We start from the raw sequence: 24,397 nt of genomic DNA, 5'->3' as shown, positions 1-24,397 counted from the left end.
AAAACTGACAGCGTTCATATCCGAATAGCAGTCACTGCTGTTTTCCTTGCACATAAATACCAGTTTATTCTCAGAAACAAAACCAAACGTAGAGTCAGCATGCAGAATAATTATCCGAGAACATAATCCTACGAAGACTTTAGGACCGGCAGTATTATCACTCATTTTCCAGCAGATCTTCCTGGAATGATTCTAATTGACCCAAGTTTCGTCAAGCTAATACACTGTTGAAGTACCTCCCTCTCTTGGGCCGTGAATCTTTATGTGGATGTAGTTCGTGCTTCACCTACGTCACTTCTTTGAACTAAAAACTCTCTTCTTAACGTATTAGGAACAAACGTCTATTAAAATTCTTTACATTGACGAAGCTAATTTTCCCTGCATAACTGTAAAACGTTTTTGTGATGTCGGGCATTCATCATTCACATGGAGCACTTTAAAACATCGATGTTAAAACCATCAATTTATGTTACAGGTTCCTTAAGATTTCGATGCTTTCCAGGCGAGACGAAACCAACTATTTCTACGTTCTGACACTATCATTTCTTGCCGACACCACATGGTTCTGGAGTCCGTTCTTGTGTCTTCAGCCGATCGTGTGGCCGAGCGGTTCTAGGCGCTTCAGTCTGGAACCGCGCGACCGCTACGGTCGCAGGCTCGAATCCTCCCTGGGGCGTGGATGTCTGTGATGTCCTTAGGTTAGTTAGGTTTAAGTAATTCTAAGTTCTAGGGGACTGATGACCTCAGATGTTAAGTCCCATAGTGCTCAGAGCCATTTGAACCATTTGTGTCTTCAAATGTCAACAGTAGGACACCAGCTTTCAAATGCACGTTTAAAAAAGTTATAATTGCTTTAAATAACCCAATTCGCCAGCTTATGAAGCACTTTGCATTTATTGCCGTTACCAAACTCTTTTTTTCTAATCGCACTTAAACATTTAAAGATACACATTCACACCTATACTGCTACAAGAAAAAAAAAAGAATTAAAAAAAACTGACAGTGAATGAATAATTCGGCTGTCACGAAGTATTGCAACAGTGCAGATGTAGGAGCGAGGTTCTCGCTGTCTAGCTGTAACTCGCTGCTACCCGCTCGGAATTTATGTACGTATGGTGTTCTGCCTTACGGCAGGTCTTGTCATGGGTTAAGCCTCTTCCACTTTTGTCTGTCCATATGCAGTCTTTTCATTTCTGAATATTTGCCTCCTTTGATATTGTCCAGCATTTTATATCTTCTTTTTCCTCTTCCCCGAGCCGGCTGGAGTGGCCGAGCGGTTCTAGGCGCTTCAGTCTGGAACCGCGCGACCGCTACGTTCGCAGTTTCGAATCCTGCCTCTCGCATGGATGTGTGTGATGTCCTTAGGTTAGTTAGGTTTAAGTAGTTCTTAGTTGTAGGGGACTGATGTCCTCAGAAGTTAAGTCCCATAGAGCTCAGAGCCATTTGAACCATTTGAACCTCTTCCCCGCTCGGAAAGAATGAATATTATTGGCTGCCAGTCGCTAGTGGAGGCGGATGAGAAGAATAGCTGAAAATTGGTCCGCCTTCCAACATGACGCGGACTTTAACATCACATTCCACTCAAAATACTATAACTTCACTTTACTGCAAATTAATCTCATTCAGACAGAAGCTTGAAGAAAGACGCCAACTATCCTTTACGTGATGAATATATGAATATGCTAGAAACCCGAAGGTATCTCTCCTCTGTGAACTATGAATACAAGGTCAGATTAGTTACAGCACAGACAGAGGCACCCGAACGCTTTACGCGAATCGAACGGGAAGAAGCTCTAGTAAGTGGTGCAGGGGGAAGTACCCAACGCCTTGCTCTACACAGTGGTTTGTAGAGTGTAGATGTGAATGTAGATACGTGGTTCTCTGTAGTCTGCAGCACCGCCAGGTCTTTTCAGTCACCCCTCACTGAAGCATTTTATTCAAGTGATATTATACAATGAAGCGCCGAAGGAACTGGTACAGGCACGCCTAGTCAAATATAGAGGTATGTAAACAGGCACAATGCGGCGCTGCGGTCGGCGCAGTTGTTAGATCGGTTATTGCTGCTACAATGGCAGGTTAGCAAGAGTTAAGTGAGTTTGAACGTGGTGTTATAATCGGCGCACGAGCAATGGGATACACCATCCCCGAGTTAACGATGAAGTGGAGATTTTCCTGTACGACCAATTCAAGAGTGTACCGTGAATATTAGGAATCTGGTAAAACATCAAATCTTCGACATCACTGCTGCCAGAAAAAGATCCTGCAAGAACGGGACAACGACGACTGAAGAGAATCGTTCAACGCGACAGAAGAGCAATCCACCTGCAAATTGCTGCAGATTTCAATGCTAGGCCATTAACAACTGTTAGCGTGCGAACCATTCAATGAAACATCATCGATATGGGCTTTTGGAGCCTAAGGTCCACTCGTGCACCCTCGATGACTGCAAGACACAAAGCTTTACGCCTCGGCTGGTCCCGTCACCACCGACGTTGGACTGTTGATGAATGGAAACATGTTGCCTGGTCGGACGAGTCTCGTTTCAGATTGTATCGAGCAGACGGACGTGTATGGGTACGGACACAACTTCATCAATTAATAGACCCTGCATGTCAACAGGGGACTGTTCAAGTTGCTGGAGGCTCTATAATACTGTGGGACGTGTGCAGCTGGAGTGATATGGGACCCCTGATACATCTAGATATGACTCTGACGTGATACTTACATAAGCATCCTGTCTGTTCACCTGCATCCATTCATGTCCATTGTGCATTCCGACGGACTTGAGAAATTCCAGCAGGACAAAGCGACACTCTACACGTCCAGAATTGCTAGAGAGTGGCTCCAAGAACGTCGATGCCTTGCAACGTGCTATTCAGAAGAGATCTCCACGCGCTCATACTCTTCGGATTTATGGTCGGCCCTTCATGATTCATGGTGTCAATTCCCTCCAGCGCTGCTTCAGACATTAGTCGAGTCTACATCTACATGGATAATCTGCAAAGCACATTTAAGTGCCTGGCAGAGGGTTAATCGAACCACCTTCACAATTCTCTATTTTTCCAATCACGTATAGTGCGCGAAAAGAATGAACATCTATATCTTTCCGTACGAGCTCTGATTTCCTTTATTTTATCGTGGTAATCGTTCCTCCCTGTGTAGGTTGGCGACAACAAAATATTTTCGTATTCGGTGAAGGAAGTTGGTGATTGGAATTTCGGGAGAAGATACCTCCGCAACGAAAAACGCCTTTGTTTTAATAATATCCATCCCAAATCCTGTATCATTTCAGTGACACTCTCTCCCCTATTTCGCGATAATACAAAACGTGCTGTCCTCCTTTGAAATTTTTCGATGCACTGCGTCAATCCTATCTGGTAAGGACCCCACACCGAGCAGCAGTACTCTAAAAGAGGACGGACAAGTGTAGTGTAGGCAGTCTCCTTAATAGATCTGTTACATTTCTAAGTGTCCTGCCAGTAAAACGCAGTCTTTGGTTAGCCTTCTCCACTACATTTTCTATGTGTTCCTTCCGCTTTAAGTTGTTCGTAATTGTAATTCATAGGTTTTTAATTGAGCTTACAGCCTTTAAATTTGACTGATTTATCGTGTAACCGCAGCTTAACGGATTCCGTTTGGCATTCATGCGGATGACCTCACACTTTTCGTTATTTAGGGTAAATTGTAAATTTTCGTGCCATACAGATTGTTGTTGTTGTGGTCTTCAGTCCTGAGACTGGTTTGATGCAGCTCTCCATGCTACTCTATCCTGTGCAAGCCTCTTCATCTCCCAGTACCTACTGCATCCTACATCCTTCTGAATCTGCTTAGTGTATTCATCTCTTGGTGTCCCTCTACGATTTATACCCTCCACGCTGCCCTACAATACTAAATTGGTGATCCCTTGATGCTTTAGAACATGTCCTACCAACCGATCCCTTCTTCTAGTCAAGTTGTGCCACAAACTCCTCTTCTCCCCAATTCTATTCAATACCTCCTCATTAGCTATGTGATCTTCTCATCTAATCTTCAGCATTCTTCTGTAGCACCACATTTCGAAAGCTTCTATTCTCTTCTTGTCCAAACTATTTATCGTTCATTTTTCACTTCCGTACATGGCCACACTCCACATAAATACTTTGAGAAACGACTTCTTGACGCTTAAATCTATACTTGATGTTAACAAATTTCTCTTCTTCAGAAACGCTTTCCTTGCTATTGCCAGTCTACATTTTATATCCTCTCTACTTCGACCATCATCAGTTATTTTGCTTCCCAAATAGCAAAATTCCTTTACTACTTTATGTGTCTCATTTCCTAATCTAATTCCATCAGCATCACCCGACTTAATTCGACTACATTCCATTATCCTCGTTTTGCTTTTGTTGATGTTCATCTTATATCCTCCTTTCAAGACACTGTCCATTCCGTTCAACTGATCTTCCAAGTCCTTGCAATTTGTTTTGATCTTCTGATGACTTTACTAGTCGATAAATGGCGCCGTCATCTGCAAACAAAATAAGACGGCTGCTCAGATTGTCTCCCAAATCGTTTACATAGATAAGGAACAACAAAGGGCCTATAATAGTACCTTGGGGAACGCCAGAAATCACTTCAGTTTTACTCGATGACTTTCCGTCAATTACTACGAACTTTGCCCTCTCTGACAGGAAATCACCAATCCAGTCACATAACTGAGACGATATTCCATAAGCACGCAGTTTCACTACAAGCCACCCGTGTGGTACAGTGTCAAATGGTTCAAATGGCTCTGAGCACTATGGGACTTAACATCTGTGGTCATCAGTCCCCTAGAACTTAGAACTACTTAAACCTAACTAACCTAAGGACATCACACACATCCATGCCCGAGGCAGGATTCGAACCTGCGACCGTAGCAGTCGCGCGGGTCCGGACTGATCGCGTATAACCGCTAGACCACCGCCGCCGGTATAGGGTACAGTGTCAAAAGCCTTCGCGAATCCAGAAATAAGGTATCAGTTAGAAATTTGTCAGTCGCACTTAACACTTCATGCGAGTAAAGATTTAGTTGTGTTTCACAAGGACGATGTTTTCTAAATCCGTGTTGACTGTGTTTCTATAGACAGGTAATTCACAATGTTCGAACACAATAGATGTTCCAAAATCCTGCTGCATATAGGCGTCAGTGATGTGGGCTTGTAATTAAGTGGATTACTCCTACTACCTTTCTTAAATATTAGTGTGACCTGTGCAAGTTTCCAGTTTTTGGGTACCGATCTTTCGTCGAGCGAACGGTTGTATATGATTTTTAAGTGTGGAGCTATTGCATCAGCATACTCTGAAAGGAATCTAGTTGGTATATAGTCTTGACCAGAAGACTTGCTTTTATTAAGTGATTTAAGTTGGTTCACTACTTCTACGTTACTCATGTTGGCAGCTGTTCTTAATTCGAATTCTGGAATACTTACTTCGTCTTCTTCTGTGAACCCATTTCGGGAGTCTGTCTTTAGTAACTCTGCTTTGGCAGTACTGTCCTCGATAGTATCTCCATTGCTGTCGCGCAGAGAAGGCACTGATTGTGTCTTGCCGCTAGCATACTTCACATACGACCAGAATCTCTTTGGATTTTCTGCCAGGTTTCGAGACAAAGTTTCGTCGTGGAAACTACTATAAGCATCTCGCATTGAAGTTCGTGCCAAATTTCGAACTTCTGTGAAAGATCGCCAATCTTGGAGATTTTGCGTCTGTTTAAATTTGGATTTTTTTTTTCTGCAACAGTATTCTGACCCGCTTTGTGTATCAAGGAGGATCAGCCCCGTCGTTTGTTAATTTATTTGGTATAAACCTCCAACTGCTGCCGATACTATTTCTTTGAATTCAAGCCACATCTCGTCTACACTTATATTGCTAATTTGGAAGGAGTGGAGATTGCCTCTCAGGAAGGCGTCAAGTGAATTTTTATCTGCTTTTTTGAATAGGTATGTTTTGTTTATTTTTGGAGGATTTGGGGGTTACAATATTCAGTCTCGCTACGACAACCCTGTGTTGATTAATCCCTGTATCCGTTTTGATGCTCGTTATTAGCTCAGGATTATTTGTTACTAAGAGGCCAAGTGTGTTTGCACAACCGTTAACTATTCACGCGAGTCCATGCCACGTCGTGTTGCGGCATTTCTGCGTGCTCGCGTGGGCCCTACACGATATTAGGCAGGTGTACCAGTTTCTTTGGCTCTTCAGTGTACATACGGTACACACGATGTGTAGTTACAAAATTACAGTATGGATGCCATGACAAAATAAGTACGCATGCGCCAAAGGCGAACGACCAATAGCTGAGAAACGTGAAGCCTTCTTAGTGGAATGCGTTATCTGTAGTGCCTGTAGACAAATCAGTGTGACTGTGGCCTTCGTTTTGCCGGAAAAGTGATAAGTGTAATAATTGGACAACGAATTGTCATGAAGTTTCACATGAAACTTGGAAAAACTGCTACTAAAACCAATCTTTTACTAAAAGATGTGTATAACAAAGACTGTTTATTACGTACGAGAGTTTTTGAGTGCTTCGAGCGCTTCCGAGATGAACGAGAAGACGCTGAAGAATACTCACGCCTGGGAAGCCCTTCAGCATCAAAAACGCATGAAAATAGGTAATCTAATTCGACCTGACCGTCGGTCAAGTGTTCCACCGATTGTTGAAAGCGAAGGAATTGACAAAGAATGCTTAAGACCAAATTTGTATAACCAAGTGTGTGCGAAACTGGTGCCGAAGATGCTCCCGATCGCACAAAAAGAAGCTCGTGAAAATATTTGTACTGAAACTTTGGATATCACTGACAAGATCCTAATTTTTTGGTTTTTCACGTATCATCCAGAAACTAACGGCCAATCCATGCATTGGAAGGGCCTAAATACATTAAGAGTGAATGAGCAAATCAAGATTCAAAGTGATGATGACCACAGTCTAACTAACATAAAAGGCGTGACACTCACTGCTTTTGACAGCTGGAGCGACACTAGCGCTCCAAGCGGCGAGAAAGGAGAACGTCAGATGCGCCGTAAGCATAATGTTTAGTTTGCATCCCTTTCCTGCGTGATTTACGAAATATTTGAATTACTTTTTCGCCTCCCAGAGTTTTAAAGTTTTTTAAAGCATTTTAGAGTCAGACGATCAACATTAGAACCCCGAAAACTGCACTCTCGATAACTCGACACTCCGGGAAACTCAACAAACCTGATACATTTTTTGGCTTTGAAGAAAGAAACAAAACATAAACAAGCACTGTATTTTTGTAAAAAGGTAATTTAATTTAAAGTAACAATCATGCTTATAGACTATTACAGAGCAGTGAATATAAAGCTCTGAAAAGACTGAAATTATATTTAAATAAAGCCTAAACTATCATTAAAAGAATAAAACATAAGATATTGCTGTTGCACAGCAATAGCACTTTGATTAATAAGTGAAATAGCTCATTTAAGCTTACTTTGAATAAAGCTCAGGTTCATTAAATAAAAACAATATCTCAAAGTTAATGCTTTAATATAGTTAAAAAAGTTAATACAGTGTGCCTAATACTTTCAGTCAAAAATTACGTAAATATCAGGTTGTAATTGGATCTTACACCCTAAAAATATTTAATTATTTGAAAATAACTAATATAGTAATATAGTAATACAGTACTAAACTAGTACTGATATTTTGAAACTGAAAATTTAACATTATGTATGTACTTAATTCTCTATTTTATGAAGATTTTTAATATTGCTCTAAATGCCATTATTAGGGCAAATTTTAGGAAAGTGCAAATGTCAACCATCTGTCTGGATTAGTGAATATGAAGTCCTCGATGACTGGTCGGATATCCAATTCATCCAAAACATCTTGGTGGGCATGAAGAGCAGCCAAGTTGTTTCATCGCTTCTGTCCCATTGTTGATCGGAGACATGACTTCAAACGTCAAGTTTCATATCAGCGCACACTCCGCTGCAGAGTGAAAATCTCATTCTGGAAACATCCCCCAGGCTGTGGCTAAGCCATGTCTCCGCAATATCCTTTCTTTCAGGAGTGCCAGTTCTGCAAGGTTAGCAGGAGAGCTTCTGTAAAGTTTGTAAGGTCGGAGACGAGGTACTGGCAGAAGTAAATCTGTGAGGAGGGGGTGTGAGTCGTGCTTGGGTAGCTCAGTTGGTAGATCACTTGCCCACGAAAGGCAAAGGTCCCGAGTTCGAGTCTCGGTCGGGCACACAGTTTTAATCTGCCAGGAAGTTTCATATCAGCGCACACTCCGCTGCAGAGTGAAAATCTCATTCTGGCATAATATAACTAATAATTTTCTTAAATTATTGGGGTGGCTCCGCCCCACCAAACGAATTTTTGAGGGGGCTTGTCTCCCCCCCCCCCCCCAGGTCCCATGGAACTGGTGCCCGTGTCGGGATCCTATAGTCTTCAAATTTTGTTTGTCGTTCTTCACTTGATCCTTCTGTTACAGTTTCTGCTGCTGTCTGTACTTAAAATGATAGGCACTTTCCTTGACCCGTAATAGTTTTGCACGAAGTCTAGCGATCTGCACATTCTGATACTTCAGAAGCTTTTGCAAGACACGAATAACTACACTTAACCTAACCACTTCATCGTCAAAGCAGGTCTGTGTTGACGATTCTGATGAATCTGGCACTGATATATGGAGAGTTGAATTGGCTGCTTCTGTGCCATAGGAGTGTTCTACAGCTTTTGACGAATTGTCGAACCTTTGTAGCAGTTCCCTCTTCACCGTCAGCTGAGGCGGCTTATTTATGATGTCAAACAGTATGGCTATTCCATTCTCACGAGTTTATTATTGCCTGCGTTCATGAATTGGTTTTGTTCAAAGTGAAGGTAAACAGGGTCTTTTTTCACAAGATCTTCCCGTTTGCTATTCACTAGCCATTTTCTGCTCCTGAAACGAAACATTGATCATTAATTCACATGTAGTTTGCAAGTGAATCCTGACACAGTTTAATAACATGATGGTATATACCTCTCAGGGTCCTTAGGAAACCTATAAAAAGACAGATGTGGTATCATCTTCTGGCTGTTGCTGCAATTTATTGCACTACAGACCCTCCCGTTTGTAAAAACCATTATACAAACCAAAATAAACAACTGCTATTCGCTTTCACTCTCACGATTGCGCCGAACTCAACAATTTTACTTCCTATCTGCTTGGCACACTGCTGGAGCAGTAGGCAACGAAATAAGAGGCAAAGTGTCGCGACTATTATGTTAGTCTGTGTGATGACTGTTCGTCTTGATATTTACGGAGTTGTGTGTTCTTACTGTGTTCCTGAAGGTTAGACTATAATATTATTCCCTTGAGGTTCTTGCTCAACTGCATAAGAAAATAAGAAAGAGCGACCCAAATTGTGGAAGAAAATCATGGGTTCTGCATCGAAACAACGCACCGCATCATATTACATTGTCTGTTAAGAGGTTTCTAGCGAAATAAAGCATCCCAATGTTAGACACTGGTTAACATACCGCTCTCCCTGCTCACTAATTTCACATTTTGCACAGCATCCACTTCTGAAATTCACTGATTGATGTTGGATTATCATGAATACAGGGCCTCTAATTATTCATCCACTACCCAGCTCCACATACATGCTGGACGTGACGTAGGAAAATTCCTCTTTCAAAAAGGGTCAAATTCCTCCCGGAGGTGCACCATCAGTCACTGCCCTGCAGTAGGGAATCACGTGGCGATTGTGCCACCTCGGCAGATCCCAGCTAAACGACGGAACAGCAGCATCTCCACAGTGAGCTGAGTCCACAACATGCACCAAGCAGGCCATCAGAGGCTGTGGGCTCCAGTTCCCCGGATTTACTCACTGTCAAGCCTAGGTCCCTGTGGGTTAAAAATAAATTCAGGGCTCTCACCTACCAGGACCAAACTGACACCAGGGCTTCTCAAGGTCATAGCATCTTAGGTGCTAAACATACAAGCCCTGAAATCTCCTTGTTCCTTACCTTGTGGCAGTTCCGATTTGAATACGTACTCGACCAAGCATACCCACAGGCGCCGACTCCATGGGACTTGAGGGAGACCGAGGCCCCTCAAAAATTCGCTTGGGGGGCGGAACTACCACAATAATTTAAGAAAATTATTAGTTATATTATGCTTTGTAAAATCACAAACTTATGTTGGAATTTTTTATTTTCCTTGTTTGACGATAGTTACCTTTTAAAATATATTCAGTAATGAGTTAAAACAAATAATTATTATGGTAGTAAGCAGGTTAACTGAAAACGAATGGTGTGAATCATGATAATGTTACGGTGCTGCGGGCACACTTTGAATTTGTCCCGGTCCACAAACCTTCCGGTAAATCTGGCGCCGGCGGGCCAGCGCAATGCCACCTAGAGAGAAGGCCTGTGTGCTGAGCAGCTCTCCTGCCGAGAGTAGTCATACAAGTTCCGTCCATGCAAGAACAGCTTCTACTGGCAGGCGCGTCTAGAAACGCTTTTCTCTGGCTACATATTATATTTCTAGTGTCGTACATCGCTGCCGGCCGAAGTGGCCGTGCGGTTAAAGGCGCTGCAGTCTGGAACCGCAAGACCGCTACGGTCGCAGGTTCGAATCCTGCCTCGGGCATGGATGTTTGTGATGTCCTTAGGTTAGTTAGGTTTAACTAGTTCTAAGTTCTAGGGGACTAATGACCTCAGCAGTTGAGTCCCATAGTGCTCAGAGCCATTTGAACCATTTCGTACATCGCTATTTCAGCAAAATTTCTCTTATATCAATTATTTCACACACTAATACATTAAAACTGACCTGTTTTTACACTGAAAATCCAAAACTTGTAACGGGATTGATGGCTTCATTAGGCCAATACACATGTTCTTAACTACACACAAATTAGCAGTTTTAATAATGAAAACATCAAGATCTTTCCATGTGAAGTCCATCAATACAAAATTTAATTTAACATTGATGATTCGCAATTTTGCATATTTCATTTTATTCTATCAAAATGATGAAAAATCCAAAATTGAATATTTTTTGTGCTTTTTATTTTAGAGTTCTTAATTTTTAAAATTACCAAAATTCTGCCATTTTTGTCTTGCTTTCAAACCTTAAAAAGGCCACAACCCCAAAACCATTTTATTCAGTTTCTTCTAATGTTTAAAGATGTGTGCTACTTTACTAGATTCACAAAAATGCTGAATTCTTCCAAACCCATTTTTGTAATCCTTAAAATTTCAAAATCAGAGTTTCTTTAAAACTGTTACTTACACACTATTTTTAATGTATGCACTAAATCTCATGATGGTATGCCAGTGGGAACATATTGAAATAAATTTTATTTTAGTGCAATTTGCTTTGCCAACTGTATTACAACTTTTGCAGACTGGTTCATGAGAGTTACGTTAAAATGAAATAAACAAGTTACTTGTGGTAGCAGTTTTGGCAGAGGCTGTATATAACTTGCAGTAGTTTAAAAGAAAAAGGCCTTTTCCAAGCTGCACATTAAGTGTTTTTTATTTAACTCATGCACACAGACCCATTTTGCTTATTTATAAGGTGTCTTCAGTGGGTGTCAGATCAACTTCTAAAGCTGTTTGGCTTAAAAATTGTAACTAACACAAGAGAAAATAAATACTGTGGAATAAATAATAATAAAACAAAACCATTCAATTTTATTGACACAATAATGATCTTCAGGAGAAATCAATTGTTGAAAGAAAATTAACAAAGGACTAGAGGGAGAAAGGGGAGCAGGTTGCAGCAATGCAATACATGTAATGCACGAGTCAAGCATACATACAGCAGCCTTTTAAAAATAGTAGTAGTGGCATTTTCCACAGAATGCAATAAGATTCAGGACATTCTGAAGATTCCAGCACTAAACTTCACTGGCAGGCATTACTGTGTTTGAATAATTGTTATTTAAAAAGTGTTGCTTTAAACTAATGAATTGTAAATTTTTGTATCTCTTATCTGTTTCATCTTTTTGATAATTGTGATTTATCCTTAAATGATTTCTTAAGAAGACAAACTGTGGATAAAAAGTGGTCAAAGTTTTGTTGTAATCCTTTAGAAAGAAACTTACACTGCATAAGTAAATGTCATGGAAATGTAACTCATGGATGATTAATCTGAACTTGCGTATTTAAGAAAGACTTCATGTAGAGTGAAATAATTTATAATGAAGAAAAACTTGAACTACTGATCATTGAAAGCAAAAAATCTTATGGAATGGTACAACTGAGTTGAAGCATGTCTAATGGCCCTGAGTTTGTGGATGCTGAAGAAGGCTTGTATTTTTTGAAAGTGTTTGCCTTCATTACAGAAATCCTCAGTAATAAATAAATGTATCATCTCAAAAAATATTATAAAGATAAAGCTGACAAAATAACATTGAAATTAAGTGAAACATTTTTTCAGGAAGAAACTGGTGAAAATCAGGAAATACTTGGCTGTGATGATACACAAACAGAAATGATTGACAAGTTTAAACACAACTAGTAAAAGTGAAAAATTTTCAATGTTGACTTTCCTACATAACTCATACAGAAAAAGAGTCTGGAGTAAGCAACTGCAGGGTATGGAAAAAAAAAAAAAAAAAACACAGTGGAAGAAAAGGGCCAACTCTTTACTTTTGACCCTAAACCTGGAGAGTCTTTGTCTGTTAAAACTGTTCTGTTAGTGAAAAAGTTTCATTGCAGTGATAATACTAGCATGATTACATTTCTAAAATGATGGTGATACCAAGCCTATGTATGTTCAAAACAGATTAATTTAAGGAAACTTAACAGAAGTGTACAATCTTTTCAGATCAAATTGCATTCTCAAAATTTGCTGTATTAAGGCAAAAAAATTGTATTATAGCTGGAGCTAGTGGGATACTCACTGTTTGCTTTTGTTTCAAATTATCAAAATGGAAATTAATGATAACTGGAGCAAATTTGAACACAATGTACAAAAAATTTATGAAAATCCAAGGTTTCAAGAACATGCACTGACCAATTAATCAGTCTTCTTTTTTAAGTAATAGCTTTACTAATCACAATAGCTCAGAGTAATACAGGGTAAAAATATTCTTACAACTTGTGTGTACAGTATGTATTCAAAATGCATAAATTCAGCATGCTGTTTACAATTAAAGTTCAATTCAGCCTTCACTTACTTCTGTTGAATATGTTTTTCTTTCTAGGGACATCATCCTTCACACTGCTCTGATTTTTCTTTTTGGTGAAATTATTAAGAAATACATTGGTTGAAATCCATATTACTTTTTTGCAAGTATCTTGAGGACTGTGACTATCACATTCTCTTTCCCAGAGCATTTCATTCATTAAAACTGAATTCCAAGCCTGGTGGGAAACCAGTTCCCTTTGGTTTGTTACTTTAAGGAACTCAGCTTCAAATTTATGACACAATTTCATAACAGTCAGGTAAGTAGTGACAACCACACTGATAATTTGAGAGCAAGGAATGAGTAGTTTTCCTCTACTTACATTCTGTATTAGGGAATACATTTCTTGATCATATAAAATGTTATCTAACACCAGAATATCTTTACAAAACTCACATATTGTATTTTTCAAAACAGAGTAGCAACAATACCCTGCTATATATGTAAGAACAGGCAAATCTTCACTGGAGTTTTCATTAAGTTCTGATGGATTGACTACTGTTTCATCATATGTGGAAAGAATCTCGATGTCATTATTTGGGTCATCTGAGAAAATATCCTGTATGGACTGTGTACTTATTTCGCCAAAAACAGTTGATTTTAAATTTAGCCTGATTACAGACTGCAAACGAAGCTTCTTTTCTACCTCATACACCTACCTGATACTTACATTGTACTGACCTCCACATAACTGCCTATACTTTCCAATCTCTCTTTGAACAAATCAGTTTGAAATTTTCCAGGTAAAAAGTAGGAAAACTGCAACTCATTAATACAACATTCAGACAATTTTATAAAGGCCGGTGTTGTCTGAATTAATGCTGAACATGTTTCTTTTGTTAGTGAGCCCTCAGGATATCAGATGTTTATTTTTTTCCCATCTGCTTAGCCATTCTAACATTCCTGTAAGATATGCATACTTGGGGTCATCTATTGTACATTGTTTTAAAGGGCTCATGAATTCATCGTTTAACCTATTACCTTTAAATGGTGTTTTCACATTAGCTATTTTCCACCATTTGATAAACAAACTAATGTAATTTGCTGTTTCCACACAGTGATCTAAGGAGTGTTTTGGAGCTAGTGTTTGAAGGGCATTAGCTGTGACATCACTGAAAATTTGCAGAGCTAGTTTAGCATTTTGTTTCTCAAAGTTATTTGGTCTCATAGCGTTCAAAGTAAGACCATAACAATATTTTGCCAGTTTTTCATGTTCAAGGTCATATAGCCTCAGTAAGGTATCAAAACAGGCATAATGTATGCAAGAATCATTTTTTTTGAAATGTGGGATAAATCATAGGGGAATTAGTTTTTTGCTTTAACCAGTTATGTCAAATGCACTTCATAATGTGTACAGAATCAATTACAAAAAACAATGGTCTCATTGAATCTTTAGGATGGTTATATACATAAGAGACTGAAGAGGGATTTGAAAATGATGACATTGCCCTCCTATTAATGGAATTATTATCTGAAATTACAGACAGTACTTTGAAATCTGTATCTTCAAGACCCAATATAATTCTTTTGATCCACTGATGCAAATTATCACCTGTTAATTTCTTGATTGGTAAAATATGAACAACATCTTTAAAGTTACTCAGTATACTGCTGATCATGAAAACATATGCTGAATTTGCTGTCAAACATTCACCATTAACCATACCAACAACACTTCCTCCTTTATAGTCAAAATATTCTTTTAGATGTATCTCATCTATTAAAAGGTTGACATGATATTCATGTGGTTCAAGAAATTTAAATTAACCTCTTGTATATGATAAAAAATTATTTTCACATTGCTCTTTCTGGGGGCCTATGTTAATACTAGAACACACTCTTTGAATTGTTGATGGATGAGGGCCTACAAAAAAACCATAATCTCTATTAAACCTATAAGCACATGGGGAAATACTGTAAGATAAACAAGACAATATCATGAATGATGGAGTGTATGAAATTTTCTTTGACGATAGTAATTTCAACTGTTCAATGATAAAGTGTATGTTTTTGCTGTTTTCATACTAAGATAAATTAAGTGTCTGCAGAATGTCACATACGTAACTCAAAATTTGTTCAATATTATTTCGAATATTAATCTGCATGTCAGCTTCTTCCACACAGTCTAACAGATTACCTAATTCAAGAATGCTTGAAACCCTTGTGAAAACCTTGTCCCCATTTAGTCCTATTTTGTTTCTTTGCTTGTTCAGGACAAATACTGATACATCAAGGCCTTCACTAAGAAGAACAGGATATTTTATCACAGGAGAAGGAACTGTCTGAATGTTTGCAAACAATACAAATGTAGGTTTTGCAATGATACTCCAGAAATCAGATAGCTTTAACATTGGCAGGTTTGCCTTTAACTCACACAGTGATTCAATGGACTGAGCTTTTAAATATATTTCCCTTTCCTTCAGACCACCCTGAACAGCTGCCTGAATATTTTGCTCTTAAAGTTTCTGTCTCTTTACCTCAGCGCCAATTCTGTAGCTTGGAGGTTTGCTCAAATAGTGAGGGCAGTTCAGAAAAACAGAAGGAACTGCTGTTGAAAGCAAACTTGGTCTTGCAAGTGTGCGAGGAACGTCTCCATTTCTTCTGACATCTTGAGATGTTGCTATAATTTCATGAGGATGAAAATGCTGTTCACACACCTACAACCAATAATCCACATGACAATGCTGGACCAATTACAATGATCTTAGTAAAGCAACTAATATTACTAAGAGACTAAATTAAAAAGAAACTTTCATATTTGTAAATGCTGAATATTACATTTTATAACTATTTCTGGCAGATATTTAGGAACTATTAGTTGAGTTATCTTTGACCTCAGTGTCTGACCATTCATATAAGACCACCTGTTCTTTCCCGAGTCATGTTATTAAAAAAGCTAGTTGAAATCCTCATTACTTTTTTCAAATATCTTGAGCACTATGAGTACCACATTCTCTTTCTAGGTCAGTTCATTCATTAAAACTAACCCAAAAAATATTTAACATGGGAAATAATAAATTTACCTGCTCTAGCAAGTAGTACCACATGTCTTAACCATCAGAACCTGATCAGAGAAATGTATAAGCCTGACAAAGCCAGAGATATATGGGTCTTGGCAAATGACAAAGAACATCAGAACATAGTACAAAAGACACACTAAAATTTAATACAAAAACTAGGTCCAGTTCCTTGTTGTAGCGAAAATGAGCTAATTTTGTTACATGTAAATGTACAATCCTTAAGTAGTATAGTTACTTAATTCCAGTACTGGCAGGATGAAATTAAGTGCAACAATGTCTGTGTGACTGAACATTGGATTAAAAGTACAGAAATAAACTTGTTTGTACTATTTGCTTATTCAGTGACAACAAGTTATGTTTTTGAAGTATTTGCTGTGGCATTTCACACTCACAAACTTCTTATTGCCTCTATTTACCAAATGCCAGCTACTGATGAAGAAACAAGAAGGTTCTCCACTTCAATTCTAATGATTGCAAAATAAAATCATTACAAAATTTTTGGCACTGGAGATATTAACCTAGAAATAAAAACTAAAGAGAAAAAAATGTTATTTGCTGAATGTGGTAAGCTCAATGAATTTATGTTGCTGAAATAAAAAACCAACCAGAATGGAAGCATGGCTTGACAATTAGCAATGAGCAGAAATAAGCGGAATGTGATACCAGCAAATTAGGAATATATGACATGATGGCATATGGCTTGAAGATGGAAAACTGTCTACTGATAATTTAAAGATGTTAACTAAATACAGAATTCTCAATGAAGAGAACACTGAAAGAATGAGAAATGACTTCAAACTAATTGAACGGTCCATTATACTGACCAGCTTCTTTACATTAATTTCCATCATGAAACACACACTAGGCAGTAACAGCCCTCTTGTTTCTAAAGATGCAACACTGGCAATACCATAATCACTAACCACACACTAAAAAATGGAGCACACCACAACTAAGTAAAATGAAGATATTTTACTGCTCCTGAAGAACGTAACTGCTGACAATTGTAAGAACAAGAACAACTCTGTAAGCTTGAGAGAAGTGTACATATTTGAAATTAAAGCAGCAAAAATCAAAGCTAATAACTACATTTTAAATTCTAAAAAGAAATGTAAAGCATCCTGCAATGTGATAAAAAGTGAAACAAACATAGGACTGGAAGAAATCACTATCCCAATTAACTTCAATGAATATTTTGTGAACTCTGAAAGTTTCCTTGTATCACAAAGTGATGATGCATCTTATGTGGGGACCTTCCTTTTGCAATTACAGAGTATAATAAATAAAAGAAACACTTGGATAAAAATTACTGCTACAGATCTTCACAACTCGGAAAACAAACTGAACAGCTCGAGAACAGAGGGCTACCATGGGCACAGCAACTATGTTCTAAAATGTATACTTATGGAAATTAGAAAGCCAATGCTCCATTTTATAAATAAAATTATTTATGATAATCCTTTCCCTGAATTTCTTAAAATTATAGTTACACTTTCAGTACACAAAAATTGTGACAGAGACATACAAGGTAACTATAGACCAATATCAGTTGTCCCTATAATAGCCTATTTAAAATCACAGAGAGCTGCATACATGTATAAGTTCAATTGATGAAGCTATGATAAACATGCTGAAAAGCTAACAGGCCTAAACATCTAAACCTGCTAAACACAACCACTTGTTAGATTTATAAGAGCAGGTCTGCTGACATAGTAATAAAACTCCTCAAATGCAGTTCTCTAAATCAATAACAAAACAATCTCTTTAAACACATTACGTGGAAAATGCCGAAGCACATAATGACTCGTGCTTGATCCATATTTGGCTTCACTTTCATGGAAAGCAAACAACTAAAATTGGACAGGAAATAAAAGCAAGTAGGTAAATATTAGTGTTACGCTCATAACCCAACAGAAATTGGCGTTTAGTGTCCTGTAACTTCTAAGAATTCAGAGACAACATAGAAAATCGAAATTGCAATGGACACGCTTTATGAATGGTGTTTAGCTTTAATTTCCCCTTACAGAATTTAAGGTACATTAGTGGCGGTAATAACAATAATAATACAATACTTTCAAAAGATTAACACAGTAAGTGCCAGGGCATGTGTAAATTTAAGGTTATGGCTCTCAATGTTTACTTTATACTACAGCATAATCGCAAATGAACTTAAATGACTTACCTTTGTTGTTTTGCTGAGTGTTAAATTTTCCGTTGGGATAGCCCGTTTCCATTTTTCTAATAATTTTTCTTCCTTTGGAAATGAAAAAACTTGCACTTTTGGTCCTGTCATTCAGCACATACTTCAGTTTAAAGATTTGTTAGGGCATTTGGGGTATAAGTGGATGTCCCTCGATATTCAAAATGAGATTATTGATCTACTAGAAAGTCTGTATTGAGAAAGGTATTGGCTTCGGTCAAGAAGAATGAACATTTTTCTATCATGATTGATGAAACAAGTGATTCTTCGATTCACGAACAAGTGTCATTTTCTATTCATACTGTCGATGATCCGTTAATCTTCAATGAAGACTTTACTGGCTTATACGAGACCCCCAACACTGAATCACAAACTCTGTTTAATATTTTAAAAGACGTTTTTGCTCATCTTGATTTGTCAGTGGATAACTTAAGAGGACAGTGCTATGATGGTGCCTCGAATATGAGAGGTAAGTTCGAAGGACTAAAAACGTTATGTGCATTGCACTGCTCCCAGTTTAGACTTGGCAGTTGTAGACAGTCTATGCCATCTTACGTCTATGAGGGATATTATGGCTTTAGCCAAGGACTTAATAAACACCGTAAGGAAATCCAACAAAAGGATGGGACTTTTCAGAAGCAAATGCTGTGAGAGTGCCAATGATCAAGTTGGTCTGCGAGCCCCTTTGCCTGACTCAATGGACTATGCAAACTTCTAGTATCTTGATAATATTGAAAAACTTTGAAGAACTTCTAGAGTTTTTTGAAACATTTTCTGCAGAGGAAAAACAGAGGCAGGTTACAAATGTGCAGGCTACCTTGCGTCAATGATACAATAAGACTTATTCCTTTTTATGTCTTTACTGCCATGCAATGAACCCAGTAGAGGATTTTAATAAAAAAAGTCAATGCCCTCATCTAAGTTTTGCTTATCAGCAAAAAATATATGAGGGCTTGATTTGTATATTGAATGGAAGGCATGATAGTTTTGAACACTTCTGGGAATTGTGTTTAAAAGAAAAACCTTTGCAAGTAGATGATTCTTCGCTTCCTCGGAATCGAAGTATACCAAAGAAGTATGAACACAATGAAGCCAGCTCACCGCACACTTTCAAAACTCCAAAGGATTACTTCAAAGCTATTTACATTGAAGTTTGTGGAATGGTGCAATCTTTCATTACTGAGTGGTTTGCTTCAACTGTACTCACACAGGTCATTGCAGTTCAACAAGAATGCTTGCTTTTAGTAAACAGAGGTGAAACAATTTTGGAAAAATCAATTGAGTTTTTCAAAAATGACATAGAAATTGAGAGACTGAGCTTACTCTTGAATATGTTAGCCGATATCACTAATAAAAAACAACTGGTCTTAAAAAACATGCGTGATATAAGAAAGTACATTACACAAGAGCCTGCAATTGGAGAAATGTTTTGTAAAGTAGTGAAGTGCATTAAGTTTCTCCAAGTAGATCCAATCATGACAGCAACAGCAGTATGGCCATTTAGCTCCCTTAGACTTCTGAAGTCATGTCTCCGATCAACAATGGGACAGAAATGATTGAACAACTTGGCTGTTCTTCATGCCCACCGAGATGTTTTGGAGGAATTGGATATCCGACCAGTCATCAATGACTTCATATTCACTAATCCAGTCAGACGGCTGACATTTTTACCTTTCTAAAGACACTCTAGCCCTAATAATTGCATTTAGAGCAATATTAAAAATCTTTATAAAATAGAGAATTAAATACAAACATAGTGTTAAATTTTCAGTTTCGAAATATTGGTACTAGTTTAGTACTGTATTACTATATTACTTTATTAGTTATTTTCAAATACTTAAATATTTTTAGGGTGTAAGACCCAATTAAAACCCGCTATTTACGTAATTTTTGACTGAAAGTATTAGGCATACTGTATTAACTTTATTAACTGTATTAAAGCATTAACTTTGAAATACTGTTTTTATTTAATGACACTGAGCTTTATTCAAAGTAAGCTTAAATTAGCTATTTCAATTATTAATCAAAGTGCTATTATTGTGCAACAGCAATATTTTATGTTTTATTCTTTTAATGATAGTTTAGGATTTATTTAAATATAATTTCAGTCTTTTCAGAGCTATATATTTACTGCTCTGTAATAGTCTATAAGCACGATTGTTACTGTAAATTGAATTATATTTTTACAAAAATACTGTGTTTTTTTCAAAGCTAAAAAATGTGTCAGGCTTGTTGAGTTTCCTGGAGTGTTGAGGTATCGAGAGTCCAGTTTTTGGGGTTCTAATGATCATATGACTCTAAAATGCTTTAAAAAACTTTAAAACTCACTATTTTTCATCTAAAATTTATAAAATTTCCCAGATCATAACCCCCAGTATGCCCCCCCCCCCCAATATTTTTTGTAAGTCGCTGCCCCTGAGCATACCTAGGCCTGGCCAGACAAAGCATCTGACTCCACTTCTCCCTCCAACTGTGCTTGTGAGTCACTATGCCTCAAAGAGGTTTGTAGGAAGTGGCAGGGACAATGAATATGAGAGCTCAAGCTCTATCAACTTTCGTAAGGACTCTGTAGTATGAACCTATTTATTCAGACATCAAGAAACTCCCTGTTGAATGGCTCTCATTGAACAGTGAGGTCCCCCAAAAGGCATTGAGAATTCGCCACCTGAGACCTTCCTGGTTGCATGACATAACACACTGTCTAAGTACCCAGATGCAAGAAACTCTGTACGAATGGAGGACCTTTCCCACACTGCAGCTCCAACTTAAGCAGGCCTATCCAGGGTCACCCCAAGCTCTCACCAGGAAGCTGCACCAGAGCCCCAGCAATTGGAGATGCAAATTATCCCTCAAAAGCCCACTTAAAAAATTTCGAGAACCAGAATTAGTCTAGATATATTTTTCTTCCCTAATTATCACTTCCGTAGAGATCATGAAGGCAATTTTAGACTAATTCCACTACATTTGGAGGCATGTAAACATTCTATTTATTTATTCCATGTGATCTGATGGTACACAGTGTGTTGCAGATGTCGGAAAATATCATTTAACATTGTTAACATATATTAACGTAGGCCTATAGTATCCTAATGTATTATATTGCTCAATGTTTTCAATTTAACACAAACAGCAACATTACTGTTCTAAGTATTCATTTACAGAGTAAGAACAGTGACACAACAAATATGACTTCACAGCTTTGCTAAATTTTATGTTGTCTTCAATGGACTTAATACCAGTGGGAAGATTGTTGAACAGTTGGAGGCCCATGTGGAAAACTCCCTTTTTACACAGTTGAGTGTGTGTACATATAACATGCAGGTTTGCGTTTTTCCTGGTGTTGTGTTCATGTATTTCATTATTTTTTACGATTCTGGGGTCAGTTGGCACTATGTGGTTTCTGAAAAAATTTAGAGTCTCAAAAATGTAGAGGCAAGGCAGTGTAAGGATTTCCATCTCTCTGAAGATGGGTTTGCAGGAGTCTCTGGGTTTGCTTCCAGTAATAATCCTCATGGCTCTCTTCCGGATTCTGAATGTGCTCGGAGCAGTTGGAGAATTTCCCCAGAATATTACACCATATTTTAGGTGGGCTTGTATGTAAGCGTAGTACACACTGGTTAATGTTTTCAGGCTAGCACATGTTTTCAGTACACTCAATGCATAACAGCCAGTACAAATCCTGGCATTTACCTTTCCTGTATGTGTATTCCATTTCAGGTTATCTTGAACCCACAGACCTAGGAATTTGAAAACAGTGTCGGTATCTATTGACTGGTTATTTATAGTGACAAATGGCTGAGAGGAATTTGCATTTTGTGTTGTGTGAAAATTCATGGAAGCTGTCTTTTTGGTGTTGATAGTTAATCTGTTGATTTTTGCCCAGTTGCCGAGTTGATCAGTAGCCAAGTTCACAGCTTTTTGCACAGCTTCTGTATTCTCCCCTTTGAGGAGTACAGTTGTGTCATCAGCAAATATTATTGTTTTGTGTGCATCAATATTCAGGCTCAAGTCATTAATATACAGGAGGAAAAGTAGGGGTCCCAATACTGAGCCCTGGGGAACACCTTGCTTTACAGTTTTATTACTTGATAGTATTTCGGTTATTGAGTTATTTTGTCTATTAGTATATTTCATGCTGACTCTCTGCATCCGATTGGTTAGGAATGTAGCAATCCAGTTGTTTGCAATTCCTCTGATACCGTAGTGTTCTAATTTTTCCAGTAATATTTTGTGGTCAACAGTGTCAAAAGCCTTTGACAGATCCAGAAATATGCCTGTTATGGGTTGTTTTCTATCTAACAGTTCTAATAGCGTACTTATGCAATCATATACTGCAGTTTCAGTAGATTTGTTGCTTCTGAACCCATGTTGAGCTAAACTTAGTAAATCTGTTTTTTCGATGAAGTCCATCATTTTTTTGTACATTATTTTTTCAAAAACTTTAGAAAAGCAGAATGAGATTGAGATAGGCCTGTAGTTATTCATATCTTTATTATCACTTTTTTTGAAGATAGGGATTACTTTAGAAAGTTTCAGAGCTTCAGGGAAGATATCTGCCTGGAAAGAACAGTCACAGAGGTGAGTTAATGGTTCAGCAATTGTGTGTTCACAATTTTTGATTACAGCTGCTGGGATACCATCAATTCCAGCTGAATATGAATTTTTTAACTCTCTGAGGGCTTTTGCAACATCAATTTCAGTGACTTTGGTAATAAAAATTGACTCTGCACATGTGTGATATTTTTGGTTTGCTGGTTGGTAATTTGTGTTAGGATTATTTTGGACCAGTTTTTCAGCTATGCTTGTACAGAAATTGTTGAAAGAGTTCACCACAACTTCGGGATTGGATATAGATTCATTGTTGAGTTTGATTTCTATGTTCGTGTGTGAAACTTTCATTTCCCCTCTTTCCCTTTTTATGGTATTCCACATCGCTTTTATTTTATTGCTGGATTTGTCAATGTACTCATCATTCTGCATCCTTTTTGCTTGTCTAATCACTCTTCTTAGGATACATGTGTAGTTTTTATAGTGTTCCGTTAGTTGGGGGAGTCACTACTTTGTTTACATAACATATGGAGTATTCTTTTATGTTTGCAAGAAATTTTATAGCTGATGTAATTCAACTCTTGTTTCTATTATTATTATTATTATTATTATTATTTCTTTACTTTCTCAGACTTTTTAGAAGTCTGGTTAAGAATGGAGTGACGCGGACCTTTATCAAGCGTCACTTCCTTTTTGCTGTATGGTACATGTTTATTATTATTATTATTATTATTATTATTATTATTATTATTATTATTATTATTTATTCTTACTGGTTTTTGCGGAAATGCCTCTTCAAAGTGGTGGATCATTATGTCAAGAAATATGTTGAATTTCATGTTGACATCATTGGCTGTGTACATCTCTGTCCACTTTTCTTTACTAAGGAGGGCATTTAGCTTGTTCAAGTTCTCTTGGGTGAAAAACCTTCATAAAGTTTTAGGTGGGACTGAGTTTGAGGTATCTTTGCTCCATATGCGGATGGAACGGGATGAAACTCTTAATTATTAACAAACGGAAAGACCATGATGGACTAATCAAAATATTATCAAAAGAATGGATTGCTGCTCACCATATAGAGGAGATGTTGAGTCACAGACAAGCACAATGAAATGATCACTAAACACAAAATGTAGCAGTATTTTCATTGTGCTTGTCTGTGACTCAGTGTTTCCTCTTTATGGCGAGTAGGCGAGTAGCAATGTATCCTTTTCATAATACTGTTGCAACTATTAATATGCTACGCTGATGAACCAAAAGAGCATTATGACCACTGCCCATTATATTATGGGATTGTGGGCACATGGTGCAGAGGCTTGTCAGTTCTCTAAACAGGATAGGAGGAATCAGAGACAGATTTGACAACATGTTTTAGGCACAAGTGTTTTGCTACACAACGTTCAATGTATGCTGTTCAACACAGTACTCTACAGTATGTGACCCTTACATGTTCTCATGTTGACATCATCAATAA

General features: G+C 37.8%; 1 protein-coding gene across 1 annotated transcript in view; it reads left to right on the top strand.

Moving 5' to 3' along the window:
* Positions 1 to 24,397, top strand: part of LOC126203340 (calcium release-activated calcium channel protein 1-like) — a 162,936-nt gene that overhangs the window by 117,051 nt on the left and 21,488 nt on the right. The window lies entirely within an intron of this gene.

This window comes from Schistocerca nitens, chromosome 9, assembly GCF_023898315.1.
Source record: "Schistocerca nitens isolate TAMUIC-IGC-003100 chromosome 9, iqSchNite1.1, whole genome shotgun sequence".
In the NCBI taxonomy this organism is placed as follows: Eukaryota; Metazoa; Arthropoda; class Insecta; order Orthoptera; family Acrididae; genus Schistocerca; species Schistocerca nitens.
The sequence above is the reverse complement of the archived record's forward strand: the minus strand, read 5'-3'. Positions and strand labels throughout refer to the sequence as shown.